General features: G+C 43.3%; 1 protein-coding gene across 16 annotated transcripts in view; it reads right to left on the reverse strand.

The window, feature by feature from the left end:
- LOC127007901 (sodium channel protein para-like) overlaps positions 1-15,000 on the reverse strand; it is a 160,198-nt gene that overhangs the window by 99,736 nt on the left and 45,462 nt on the right. For 3 of the 16 annotated variants that reach the window (XM_050879368.1, XM_050879362.1, XM_050879354.1), the window contains exon 1: positions 6,297-6,722. The exons of 1 other annotated variant lie outside the window; for it this stretch is intronic. The gene's annotated coding sequence lies outside the window, so the exon portion shown is untranslated. Of the gene's footprint in view, positions 1-6,296; positions 6,725-15,000 lie in introns of those variants that run through there. 12 more of the 16 variants (XM_050879363.1, XM_050879369.1, XM_050879366.1 and 9 more) reach the window with 7 other exon arrangements.

Raw genomic sequence — 15,000 nt, forward strand, 5'->3', positions numbered from 1 at the left:
TCACACACACACACACACACACACACACACACACACACACACACACACACACACACACACGGAGTTATGTAAAGTATTGACAAATTTTTCCGTCGATATTTATGGATTCAATATTACTTTTATATAACAGAGCAATAATCGTAGAGTAATAATATAATCTTTACACACACACACACACACACACACACACACACACACACACACACACACACACACACACACTGTATCACTCTTTCCAACAAAATAATTTCCTCTCCATAATTTCTTTTTAACATAATCGACAAAGTTTTCCGAGTCGTCCGTCACTGACCCAGATATTGCTCGTTTAGTAACTACCCGTTTTTTTCCTGTCTCCCTAGATGGCACAATTATTTCTCCTCAGTTTCTTATCTATTCAGTCTCGCGTGACCCAGTTTTCCTCCGCGCGCCAAGCCCCGGGATCCGTGCGTCACAATCAACCCGGTTATTCCCACCTCCTGATTCTTAGTTATTTTACCGGAGTATGAAAGAATCCCAAAGTCAGTTCTCTTCCAATTACTTACACACACACACGCACACGCACTCGCACGCACACACACACACACACACACACACACACACACACACACACACACACACACACAAACACACACACACACACACACACGAAACTTTATTTACTTTTCTATTCCCCAATCAAAGAAGTAACGATTTTCTTATTAAGTTTCTGCTCTACAAGGACCAATTACAACCCATTAATATTTCCGAGTAAAATTTCACCACTCAACTTTTTCTGACACGTTCTCTTCATGTACTACGATCATAAACGCACACGCACACGCACACACCAACAACCCCACCCACGAACACGTACATACACACACACACACACACACGTACTCGCTCCACTCCACACACACTTAACTCCACCGGTTTTACATCCATTTCCATTACGAGACAAAAAATACTTGATCATTACTTATTCTCCCCTATAAAACGATCCCAGATACCGATCCGTTCATTAGCTACATTCCCGTCACTCTGCTGCCATCACTCACCCACGCAAGGCAAACCGGTTCCACCCAGACCCGACCCGAAAAGAAGGTTACGAATTTTCTGGGTATGATGTTATTATTGCTACTTCGGGGTTCGAATATTCTGCCGTCAACGATTTTCTTTGTCTCTCTTGCAGTCTGTGAAGGGTTGGAGTGAGTGAGTGTGTGTGTGACTTGAGAAATGTGTGACTGAGAAGAAGAGAATGAAGGAATAGTATTGAGGTAAAATCTATCTGAAAAAAAATTACATGGAAAAGAAAAGGGTGTGTGTGAGGCCTTACAGAAAATGAAGAGAAGTAGAAGTGTGTGTGTGTGTGTGTGTGTGTGTGTGTGTGTGTGTGTGTGTGTGTGTGTGTGTGTGTGTGTGTGTGTGTGTGTGTGTGTGTGACCTTAAAATTAAAGTGAAAACTACAGAAAAGTATAAAACAGTAAAAAAAAAGTTAAAAAAAACACACAAAGAAACCAAAGGAAAAGTGAAGCGAAGATCAATAAAGCTTACTCAAATTCAGCGCACACTTCTTCTTCACTTCACAAACACTCGAGATATTAATAATTGTGAAGAAAAAAAACTGAAAGGTAGAATATATAAAATGTCTTCATTAGCTGTAATATTAAAGGCGTTTTCTTAAATCAGGAACGGCACAAAATGTAACGGGAAATCAATGTCCAGCAGGCAAAGGCGAAAACGATAAAGAGAAGCTCATTTGTTATTAGTGGCTGTGACGTCAAGAAGGAGAGGAGGAGGAGGAAGAGGAGGAGGTGACGCGGTGTGAGGAAGGCAGCGCATCGATAACACACACACGCAAACACACACACACACACACACACACACACACACACACACACACACACACACACAACTACGCTGGTGTAAATAAAAACACACTAGGCTAAAGGGAACAAAAGGAAAATTAAAACTGGCATATCTTCCGGTGAAAAAACTCTACGGTCCCAGCCTGTCACATTTACATTACACGGAGTCACCACTTCCTACATACCTACTTGAAGAATGCCAATGAGAACCTAAACGCAGAAACCCTTCCACCCTTACCTACAAAATGACCCCGTTGAAAAGATGATAAAGAAAGTCAAAGCGAGGTAGAAGAAGACAAAGTAAAGCCGAAATACGTGAGAAAAAAAAAAAAAGGATGAAAACGAAAGGATATGTGAGGTAAAAGAAAACAAAGAGAAACAAAGATGAAATATATGAAGACAAAAGGAAATGTGAGGTAGAGGAAAATAAAGTAAAGCCCAAATACGTGAGAAGAAGACGATAAAGAAAAGAGTACTATGTGTGAAATAGGATTAAACAGACAATCCCTCTTCCTTAGTATTGATTAAGGAAGGCGAAGAAGTGATGAAAGGAAGAGAAAATGCGAAACAAAAGAAAAATATGAGGAAAAGGGAAGACTGAAAAAAAATACTATGTGAAAAGTTAAGTGAAAAAAAAAGACAACTCCCTTTCCTTTAGCTGACGAGATGACACACCACAAAGAAAATGGAAGACATGAGATAGAGAAAAAAAAGTTGAATTAGAAAACGAAGAAAAAAGAGAACGAGTATTTGAAAAGTTGAGAGAAGTGAAAAAAAAGACAACTCCCTTTCCTTTAGCTGACGAAATGACGCATAACAAAGAAAATGAAAGACACGAGAGAAAAAAAATTGAATTAGAAAACGAAGAAAAAAGAAAACGAGTATTTGAAAAGTTAAGCGAGAGATAGAAAAAGATGGAATGGCGAGCGAGGGCAGAAAATAAGCCCGAGCATTAGTTTTATGGAGCCAGAAATAAGAGAAATGAGGGAAGGGATAAAAATAGAAGGTCATTAAGTATACGATGCTCCCGAATGAGAAAACGACGCAGAGTGGGAATTAATTGACGCAAATGAGAGGATGATTGAAGAAGGTGAATAAAATGGTCCGGGAGGTTCTGAAACGAGAGAAAGAATAGAAGAGTGAAAATATATAAGAATAAAACACAGCTACCCACACAGAGAAAGAAAGGACGAAAATGAAGATAAATTGTATGCCGTAGAGAAAGAATAGCAAGGTAGAAGGTTAAAAGGAGTCGTGAGAAGGAAAGAAAAATAGAACAAAGAAGAGAAATAAGAAAAAAAAGAAAAACAGACACAAAGAAAGGGGAAAATGAAGATAGATTGTGTGACGTAAAGAAAGCATAAATAAATAATAAATTATACGACGTAGAAAAAGAACAGCAAGATACAAGATTGAAACAAGAGATAAAAACAAACAAGAACAATGAAACAAAGGAGATAGTTAAGCAAGGAGTAAATATATATAAACTAATGCTCTTCAACACAATGGAATGTATACTAACCATGAACAAAACTAAAAAGAAAGACAAAATGAAGAATGAAAACACACACACACGAAAATATACTCACACACACACGCACACACACATACACGCACACGAAGAAGGGGAGTTAAAGGCTTACACACACGGACACACACGCACACGCACACACACACACACAAACGCACAAACAGACAAACGGGGTAGAGGAAGCGCAGTACAAACCCGTGACGTAACGTATTACTGCAACACACACACACACACACACACACACACACACACACACACACACACACACACAGGCTTGTCAATAACTGTAACACGTCACTGCGAACAACACAGAGGGTAGTAGTAGTAGTAGTAGTAGTAGTAGTAGTAGTAGTAGTAGTTAATAGTAGTAGTAGTAGTAGTAGTAGTAGTAGTAGTAGTTAATAGTAGTAGTAGTAGTAGTAGTAGTAGTAGTAGTAGTAGGTAATAGTAGTCGTAGTAGTCGTAGTTGTAGAAGCAATAGTAGTAGTAATAGTAGTATTGTAATAATAATAATAATAATAATAATAATAATAATAATAATAATAATAATAATAATAATAATAATAATAATAATAAATACAATAACAAAGGCAATAACAAGCAAATAAACAAAGAACAACAACAACGACAACAACAACAGCACCGCAAACATTACACTGCGACACACTAATGCACAAGATCGAAGAGAGAGAGAGAGAGAGAGAGAGAGAGAGAGAGAGAGAGAGAGAGAGAGAGAGAGAGAGAGAGAGAGAGAGAGAGAGAGAGAGAGAGAGAGAGAGAGAGAGAGAGAGAGAGAGAGAGAGAGAGAGAGAGAGAGAGAGAGAGAGAGAGAGAGAGAGAGAGAGAGAGAGAGAGAGAGAGAGAGAGAGAGAGAGAGAGAGAGAGAGAGAGAGAGAATGAAGTGAGGCCCAGCGCATTGCCTCGTCTCGGCCCAAAATGACACCCACTAAACTCTCTCTCCTGCCCTACATATTAAGTTCATCTCCTCCTTCTCCTCCTTCTCTTCTTCCTCTTTCAGTCCTATGCTCCTCCTCCTCCTCATCAAGCTCATTTTCCTCCTCTTCCTTCAATCATGTTTTTCTCCTATTTCTCCTCTTCCTCATATCCTTTTTATTTCCTCAACGCATCGCCTCTTTTTCTCCTTTTTTTTCTCTCCTTTTGTTATCACCCTCTTTCTCTTCTCTCTCCGTCTCTTCTTCCTCCTCCTCCTCCTTATCCTCGCTCACAGGACGCTTAGCTAATGCAGGTTCATCACATCTGATTCAAGTTTTAAACAACTGAGAGAGAGAGAGAGAGAGAGAGAGAGAGAGAGAGAGAGAGAGAGAGAGAGAGAGAGAGAGAGAGAGAGAGAGAGAGAGAGAGAGAGAGAGAGAGAGAGAGAGAGAGAGAGAGAGAGAGAGAGAGAGAGAGAGAGAGAGAGAGAGAGAGAGAGAGAGAGAGAGAGAGTATCACGTGACCAGTGTTCCCTGCCACTTAGTACTGCACCAGAAAAGGAGGGAGGGGGGGAGGAGGATAGGAGAAGAAGGAGGAGGAGGAGGAGGAGGATTAAAAAGAAGAGGGGGAACTGAAGGAAAACTCAGTAACCGGAGGCGAAAAATAAGGATAAATAAAAAGAGAAAGAAAGGAAGAGAAGAAAAAAAGAAGAAAGAAGAGAAAGCAACAGATCTAATGACACTCCCCTTTCTTTAACCTCCTCCTCCTCCTCCTCCTCCTCCTCCTCCTCTTCTTCTCTCCAACAGTATGCCGTGGGCGGTGGTGGAGCAGCTTTGGTGGGGAGGAAAGGAGGAAGGAAGAGAGGAGGGAGGAGGAGGAGAGGGAAGGAGGAGGAGGAGGAGAAGGAGGGGATGATCAATGAGTTTACCTCCCCCTCCTCCCTCTCCTCCTCTTCTTCCTCGTCCCCTCAGCCTGTCTCTCTCTCTCATAACACTACATGGCTAACCCTGCGTGTGTGTGTGTGTGTGTGTTTTCAAATGCCTAGACCTAACAACTTGAAATATACACATAACACACACACACACACACACACACACACACACGAATAAAGAGATAATAAAACAATGACATAGATATATATATGGTGCGAGTACGGTGGTGGTGGAGAAGGAAATGGAGCTGCGGTGGTGGTGGTGGTGGTGCAGATAGAGAGGATGGAAAGTGGAATGAGAGTGGAAGAGCGAGCGAAAATGTGGAATCAAACACAAGGAGTGGAGTGCCGAATGGAGGAGGAGGATTAAAGGAATGAAGGGAAAAGGGAGAAGAGGAAAAAGGAGAAAGAAAGGAGTGCTGATAGGAGGAGGAGGAGGAGGAGGAGGAGAGGAATGAAGAGAAGAAAGAGGAAGAGGGATGAGAGTGGAAGAGGAAGGAGAAAAATGCAGAGTCAAGGGGCGAAGAATGAACAGAAGAGTGAAGATTAAACATGGAGGAAAGGAGAGAAAAGAAAGAAAGAAGGAGAGTGAGAGAGAGGAATGACGCAATAAAGAGAACGGAATGAAAGAAAAAGAGACGGAAAATGGAGGTGAGGGAAAACAGGGAGGAGAGGAATGAGAGGAAGAGGAGAAAGAGGAATGAAAAAGTGGAAAGAGGCATGAAACGGTAACACAGACGACGGAAATCACAAGTGGAGGAGGTGGAGGAGGGGTGACTGACGGAGGAGACTAGGTGGGAGGAGAAATGACGCAGTGGAGGCTGGTGGAGGTCGTTGTGGAATGCAGAGGTGGAGGAGCGGTGGAGGAGGGGTGGAGGAGGAGGGGAGTGAGCAGCACCACACCCACGGCTCACGACAGGCTCAGGGGAAAGGCATCGACTGGGGAGGGGACGGAGGGGAGGGGAGGGGAGGGGGGGAGGGGTGACCAAGGGAGGGATGGGTCACGAAAGGCTCCAAATTGAGGTCATCGCGAGGACTGGTCGACGGGAGTCACCTTAAGCATGTTATCCGTGGCAGGAGTGGGCGGGGTGGCTGGGGCGGCGGGGTGGGTGGCCTCAGTGGGCGGCCATGGCGCGGGCGGCGGGGAGGTGGCCCGCGGCCCGTCACACCGTGTCCGTAGCACTGGGCCACACCCGCCACACCTCCGTCCTGGCCTCGCGCACTAGTCCTCCCGCCTGTGCGTCAGTGCTCGCGGCGCCCCCCGGCCATTACGAGGCCTCCAGCATGGCTCGAGCCGCAGCCTCCTCGGGTACAAACAGATCACAGTGTGTGCCGCCGCGCGATCCTCACTGCTCACAAGTCTGGCTCACAATGGACTGCTGACTGTCAGAAACCCGGTTGCCAGGAGTGGCCAAGCAGGTGTCGTACAGCAGGCCGCGCCGCTGCCACGACTCCGCGACGTGCGACGCTTCCAGGGCGGCCACACACGCCAACACACACGCCCTCAGCCCTGGACAGCTCACACACTCAGCTATACACGCCAAAAACGCCTAAAGCCCCAAAAGTACTAGCTGTGTATGCCTGATTAAGGGAGATCGAGGGGAGCTTTAGGTGTGGGAGACGAAAGTTGCGGCGGCGGTGGCGGCGGCACGACAGCTGGCGGAGCGGCGCAGACGCCCGACGCAGCACCACCTCGCCTCCACCCTTGCCTCCCTCCACAATGATTTTACTTAATCTCTCATTTCTGGCCAAATATACACGACAGATGAACCCAAATATAAACCCTCGACCCCACGGAACACAGACGATGCGGAGACGACGAGGGCGGTGGACGAGGGCGGTGGATGAGGGCGGTGGCGGTGGTGGCGGTGGTGTACAGGGATGGTGGGTGAGGGCGGGCGAGTCATGCAGCAGTACCCCCCCCCCCTGGCTAGACTATGCTGCAGAACCTCACCCCTTCATCCACCACGACAGCACACACACACACACACACACACACACACACACACACACACACACACAACACACACACGTCTGACGGCGCTGACCCACTGCTGACGAGCTGACGTGGCGCCAACCTGACCTACTCTTGAGTCTAAGACGGGGGAAGACAGAGGAGGAAAAAATGGGAAGGAGGGAGAGGAAAGGGAAGGGAAGGGAAGAAGTTATGGAAGGGTGGCAGACTAAAGAAAACGAGATGGGAGAGGAAAAAGACACAGTGGGGACAAGAAGTTAGAAGGAAAATGGAAGGGAAAATAGAATGGGAGAGAGAGAGAGAGAGAGAGAGAGAAAGCGAAGGAAAAGAAGTGAAAAGCTTATTCTGGAAGGGAAGACTGGAAGAAAAAAATATCGGAGGGGGACGATAGAGAGAAGGGGATATAAAAAACAAAGGCATGATAGACAGAAGGGAGAAAAGAACGAGGTGAGGAAAAGAAGGGAGGGAAGGGAATGTGATACAGAGGAGAGGAGAGAAAAAAAAACGAAGATTGGAAGAGAAGGAGACGCACGCAGACGAGGAGAAAGATATAAAAAAAAACAGAGAAATGGGAGATAAAGGGAGAAAAGAGTGAGAACGGGAAAGAGAAGAAGGGGAAGCAACAGTGGAGAGAAAAGGAGAGAGAGGGAGAGATACACACGAGGGAGGAAGGAGAAGGGGAGATAGGAAAAAGGGGAGCAAAGGAGGAGGGGAAGGCGGAAATAAAATAAAGCTGAGTGGATGGAAAAGGAAGATACAACAAATAATATTAAAGAGAATAAAACAAGGAAAAACATAGAGAGGAGAGAGAGGGAGGGAGATAGGAGATATAGAAAAGAGGTAAAAAGAAGAAGAGGAAGAGGAAAAAAATAGAAAAAAAGGGAAGGGAGCAGAAAAGAGGAGAGAGGGAGAGAGGGAGAAGATAGAACGAAGAGGAGGAGGAGAAAATGTAATAGAACGGAGGAAAAATAAAGGAATGGAGAGAACGAAAAAAAGACAGAATTGGAGATATTGAGGGGTGAGGGGAAGAGAATATTGAGAGAGAGAGAGAGAGAGAGAGAGAGAGAGAGAGAGAGAGAGAGAGAGAGAGAGAGAGAGAGAGAGAGAGAGAGAGAGAGAGAGAGAGAGAGAGAGAGAGAGAGAGAGAGAGAGAGAGAGAGAGAGAGAGAGAGAGAGAATGAAAGGATTGGATAGGAAGGAAGAGGTAAAGGAGAAATATTTAGGAGGAAAATGAAGATAATAATGAGGAAAGAGAAAAGAGAGAAGAAAAGAGAAGAATGTAGAAGGAAGAAAATATATATGAGCCAGAAAGAGAAAGGAATGAGGAGGAAAATGGGAGGAAAGAGGAAAATATGTGAGGAAAAGACAAATATTAATGAGCCTTTTATTTCTCGCACTTAATCACTGTCAAGAATACGGATGAGTGGATGACTAGAAAAAATAAAATAAAAATCCTTCCAATCATCCACCAATTCACTTATATCATCCATCTTTTATTATTTATTCTTTCACTTATTCATCCTTCTACTTCATTCACTATTCATTCAATCACACATCCTGTTTTTGCTTCATAAGAAAGAGAAAATAAAATAAAACGAACATAGTCAGAAGGATGAGTGAGGAAGAGGGAAGGAAGGAAGAAGGAAGGAAGAAAGGAAGAAGGAGAAGAAGATCAGGAGAGGAGGAAAAATCATCCACCAATTCACTTATATCATCCATTTTTTGTTTATTTATTCTTTCACTTATTCATCCGTCCGCTTCATTCATTATTCATTCAATCATACATCGTCCTCTTGCTTCTTCCATTCATTCATTCATCCCGGTGTCCATTCATTATTTCTCGCGTCTATATATAACCACGCATTCATATATACATACATACCTATACACCTCACCATTCATAAACTCATAACTTCGTCTATGAATTAATAAAGGAAAATAACTTATTGATCCATTTGTTCTTTCATTTGACTATGTGTATGGATAATCTTTAATTTATACATTCTTTCATTCTTCGATAGCTTCCATTAATACATGCACTCATATATACATACATTCATACACCCAAGAATAGAAAGATAGACTGACACATTCATTCAAGCACAGGGAAATATACACACACACACACACACACACACACACACACACACACACACACTTATCTTTCGGCCACGCTTTTTTTTATTATTAATGTTTATTTTTTTGTGCCCTTGAGCTGTCTCCTTTGCTGTAAAAAAAAAAAAAAAAACACACACACACACACACACACACACACACACACATGCATACACAAATACATACATACATAAACATACATAAATACATACACGCACACATGTAAACTTTAAAACACACACAAAAAGCATTGCGTAAAAACTCTCAACAGGAAGGGAAAAAAAGTTAGTGATTCTTTAATAAAAATAATATGAATCTTTACCTATTGAGAGCATAACAAAAACAAGGCGAGAAAACACTCAGTAAAATATTGAAGAACTCTGATACAAGATACAAAAGATAATAAAAGTAATAAAAATAGTAATAGCAGTAGTAATAACAAGCAGAAACAGGAGCAGGAAAAGGAGGTGGAGGATAGTGATGGAGAGGGAGGAGGAGGAAGAGGTCGTGGGCGGGGAGGACGAAGAAGAAGGGACAGGAAGGAGGAGGAGGAGGAGGAAGAGGGGATGGAGGAGTAAGAGGAAAATAGCAACGGAGAAGGAGGAAAAGGAAAATCAAGAGGAGGAGGAGGAAAAGAAAAAAAACGGAGAAAGAAGAGAATAAGGAGGAGAAAGAGGAGACAGATTAAAGAGAGAATGAGGAGGAAGGAGGCAGATACAGAAAACGCAGGAGCGAGGAAGAAGAGGAGGAGGAGGAGGAGGAGGAGGAGGAGGAGGAGGAGGAGGAGGAGGAGGAGGAGGAAGGAAACAGAGACAGATGACATAGAAGGAAGAGGAGGAAGAGGAGGAGGAGGAAGACAGAGATAGAATACGTAGGAGAGAGGGAAAAAAGAAGAGCAAGAAGGAAGAGGAAAAGAGAAGAACGAAGAGAGAGAGAAGACACAGAAGGAAGAGGAGAAGGACGAAGACAAAGAAAGCAGACGAAGATGAGGAAGAAATGAGACAAGATATGAAAGACGTAGAAAGTAAGAAAAGCAAGAAGGAGAGAGAGACAAGAGGACGCGGATGGATGAGGCAGAAGATAAGGATGACGAAGACGAAGACGCAAGAGAGAGAGGAAGAGGAGGAAAAAGGAGAAAGGAGAATATGATAGAAAGGGTAGAAGGAAGAAGAGGAGGAAGAAGAGGAGGAGCCAGAAGATGAGGAGGACGAAGACGAAGACGCAAGAGAGAGGGAAAAGAGGAGGAAAATGGAGAGAGGAGAATATAACAGAAAACGTAGAAGGAAGAGGAGGAAGAAGAAGAGGAGGAGCCGGAAGATGAGGAGGACGAAGACGAAGACGCAAGAGAGAGGGGAAGAGGAGGAAAAAGGAGAAAGGAGAATATGATAGAAAGCGAAGAAGGAAAAGGAAGAAGAAGAGGAGGAGCCAGAAGATGACGAGGACGAAGACGAAGACGCAGAAGGCGAGGCAGGCGAAGGTGACACCAGGCAGGGGCGGCAAGGGCGGGTGTTAAGGGACGCCACGCCTCGCCGGGGGAACGGTTGAAGGGCGGGACGCGTCACCTCAACTGTGATTCACAACACACGGAGAAGAAGGAGCTGTCTTGAGGGGCTGGAGGAAGAGGAGGAGGAGGAGGAGGAGGAGGAGGAGGAGGAGGAGGTGAGAGATAAGGAGAATGAAGATGAGGAGGAGGAGGCTGCAAGGAGCTGTTTTGAGGGGCTGATGGAAAAGGAGGAGGAGGAGGAGGTGGAGGAGGGGAAAGAGAATCAATCAGGAGGAGAATGCAAGGGCTGAAGAAGAGGAAAAGGATGAATGAAGTATCTGTACAAAAAACGGAAGAAGGACCAAAGGGAAATAGAGAGAAGGATTTAGATGCATCAGCAACGAAAGAGAGGAAGGAGGAGGAGGAATCTGAAGAGAGAAAAGAACAAAGGAAGGAGGAGGAGGAGGAAGAGGAGGAGGAAGAGGAGAGGAAGGGAAGATTAAAACGACAAGAGGGAAAAGAAGATGTGAAGGGAAGGAAGGAAGGGCACACTGTAAGAAGTGAGAAGTGAACAGGAAGGCGAAAAGAGAATAAAAGAAAGAAGGAATTAAGGAAGAAGGGAAGAAGTGAACAAAAAGAAAAAAAAAGGATAAAAATGGAGGGATGAACCGGAAGAGATTTAACAGAACACACAAGAAAGAGAGAAAAGGAAATATAACATTAAAAAAAGTCAGAAGAATGTATGTGAGAAAGAGGGAAGTAAGGATGAAGGGAAGAAGAAGAAAAGAGAGGAGGAAAAAAAAAGAGTAAAGATGACAAAACATTGATATAGAAAACGAAGGGGAGGAGGAGGAGGAAGGGAAGCGAAAGAGGAAAGGAAGGAAGGAAGGTCAAGGGGAGGAAGGATAAAGGGAAAATGGATTAAGAGGAAGGCAGGGGAGGAGGAGGAGGAGGAGGAGGAGGAAGGGAGGAGGGCAAGATAGGAGGCGATAGAGACGAAGTAAATAAGAGGAGAAATTGAGCTGAGTGAAGGATGGATAAACGGAGGAAGGGAGGGAAAAAGAAAGAGAAAAAAAAGAAAAAAAATAGAGAAGAGAGAATGAATGGAGGAAGAGAGGGAGAGAAGGAAAAGAAATAAGGGGAGAAGAGATAGGAAGGAAAAAAAGATGGATGGAGGGAGGTAGAGAAGGAGGTGGGGCGGTTGGGAAGGCAAGGAACGGAAGCTAAAACAGGTCGTGGGCGGAGTAAGCGAAACGTGAGTGGCGGGCACCGTAGAGTTTTACAAAAGGAGGAAAAGGCGGATGGGTACAGAAGACAGTGACAAGCGTATAATTTTACTACTACTACTACTACTACTACTACTACTACTACTACTACTACTACTACTACCAACATTACTACCACTACTAACATTACTAATACTAATACCGTACAATAAATACTACTTATACCACTAATACTAATACAGAAATCAAAGCCACAAAATAATAATAAAAAATAAAGATATGTAAATGAAAAGAATACGTGAATTAATAAATGAAATATAAAAAATGAACGACTGTAGAATATTAATAAAAAGCAAAAATATGAATACGAAAACATAAACAACTTCACATACACGCTCACGCACACACACACACACACACACACACACACACACACACACACACACACACACACACACACACACGCCAATGAATGGGATTACCGGGGCGTCGCGTCTTCAATGAGTGTGATCAGTTGCGTGACTCATTATTCCATTCACTGAGCTTTTACTGATCTCCGTGTCACGAACTGTTTTCTTCCTAATTGTCATAATATTGAAAAAGAAAATTATATCATTATTTTATTCTTATTTATTATATATTAACATCATCATCTTTATTATCATTAATGTTATTTTATTACTACTACTTTTACGACAATTACTACTATTACTATTACATCTACTACCATTATCATCTTTACCATTAACATCCTCCTTACCCTCCTCCTCTTCCTCCTTTTCAAACCGATCGTATCATCCGCCACCGGAACAACCTTCCTTTAGACGCAATAAGCGCGAATACCATCAACCTTCTTTAAAAATCGGATCGACTGTTATTTAGCTGCGTCATGAGCAAACTGTATATCGAAGTGCTTTCATTTGCTTTACAGGAACGAGTTGACTGTCGAGCACATTAAATTACCAGAGCTGGCAACCACGTAATGAGACAGTAGGCTTTCTGTTACCTGCATTTCAGTGTTTCCATGTTTCCTTCCTCTCCTTATACACACCCTATCTATTGCATCTCTACATCACCACGTTCTCCTTTTCTTTTTTTTTATTTTTGCCCTTGAGGTGTCTCCTTCACTGTAATAATAATAATAATAATAATAATAATAATAATAATAATAATAATAATAATAATAATAATAATAATAATAATATCCACAACAACAACCACCAAATAACAAGCACAGTACCACCTTAATATATGCATTCAAGGACGTTTAGTGACGACTGTGAGGTTTCGTGTGACGGGCAGTGATGTCCCTCCAATACCGGTGGTGGTTATTGTTATCATTGTTGTTATTATGGATGCCTCGCCTTCCTTCATCTTCAATCAGCCCGTAATGACGCAGCGCCAATATCTGTCCCTCTTCGTGAATTGTTATCCGCCTCGAGATCACAAGAAGTCCCGTTTTAGCTTTTCCGCGTTGTGGTGAGTGTGTGTGTGTGTGTGTGTGTGTGTGTGTGTGTGTGTGTGTGTGTGTGTGTGTGTGTGTGTGTGTGTGTATCTCTGTTTTTCTCTTTCTCCTTCTCTTTCTCTCTTTCTCTTTTATTTATTTATCTTTTGTCTTTTTCCTTTCTTTCTCTTCCTTTTTGTTTATATATTTATTTTTCCTTCTTTCTCTTTATTCTTCTTTCAATTTTTTGTATTTTTTCATTCATATTTTTATTTCTTCCTCTCCTTTTTTTCTTTTTGTTTCTTTGTTTCGTTCTCCCTTTCTTTATATATATTTATTACTCTCTTGTGCCCTTGAAGTGACCAGCGGACGACGTGAGGTTTGGGTCGTGTCTTTAACCTTGTTTTAGGGGATAATTGGTCTATTGATGACGCTGAAGGTGATTATGGAGGTGAAATATAGGCAAAGTAGATGTAGTAATAGTAGTGGTAGCAGTCGTAGTCGTAGTAGTAGTAGTAGTTGTTGCAGGTGTTGTTGTTATCAGTACCACGTATAGTTCCTTCATGGCCACGATATTGAATGGAAACAAGACTTACTGCGCCGTTTTCTGTGGCTTCTTCCTTTACCTGAGTCTGCCCCTAAAATTCTGCAGTTTGGGTACACGCTCGCCAGGACGAAGAGGAGGAGGAGGAGGAAGAATAGGAGGAGGAGGAGTAGGATGGGGGGTGAAGAAGGAAATACGTAACTGATGGAAAACAGGGAAAAAAATATGATGGAACTATAGGAAGGAAAATAGGAAGGAAAGAGGGAAGGAAGGAAGGATGGAAGGAAGGAAGGAAGGAAGGATATATGGAAAGAAAGAGAGGAAGGACTGGATAAAGAAAAAGACACTGAAGGAAAGAAAACAAACCAGTGAAGGAAATGAGAGAAAGATAGAAATAAATAAAGAAAAAACAGAAATGAGGAAGTGAAGAAAGAAAGGAACGAAGGAAGGAAGAATATGAGCAGGGGTGGATACAACAACAGCAGCAGAGAAAGGAAGGGAGGGAGGAAGAGAGAGAGGGAGGGAGGGAGGGAGGGAGGGAGGGAGACAGGGCATAAACAAATTCAATAGTGTAAATGGCTGCAAGAATGGCCTGATGGCGGACTAGCAGGCACGCAGCAGCAGGAGAAGCAGGAACAGGAGCAGCAGGTAGGCGGCAGAAACAGCAAACACGCAGCATGACGCAGCAGAGATTAGCAGCAGAGGGCGAGAGACAGCATAATGACACGCGATAATGTAGGCGGAGAACAGCTTAATGACAGCGGCGAGGGTGAAGAACGGACCCCAGACAGCAGGAAACTATCATCGGCGAGTGAAGGTCAGTGGGTCAGTAGGCCAACAGCAGCAGGTACACAGCAGCAGCAGAGGAGCACACCACTACCAGCAGGAGGAGCAGAAGCAGGAGCAGCATTGGGTAAAAGATCAATACCCTGCGTTGCTACCATCCAAAATTTGACTTAGGCCTCTTTCCT

The sequence above is a fragment of the Eriocheir sinensis genome, chromosome 36, assembly GCF_024679095.1.
Source record: "Eriocheir sinensis breed Jianghai 21 chromosome 36, ASM2467909v1, whole genome shotgun sequence".
In the NCBI taxonomy this organism is placed as follows: domain Eukaryota; kingdom Metazoa; phylum Arthropoda; class Malacostraca; order Decapoda; family Varunidae; genus Eriocheir; species Eriocheir sinensis.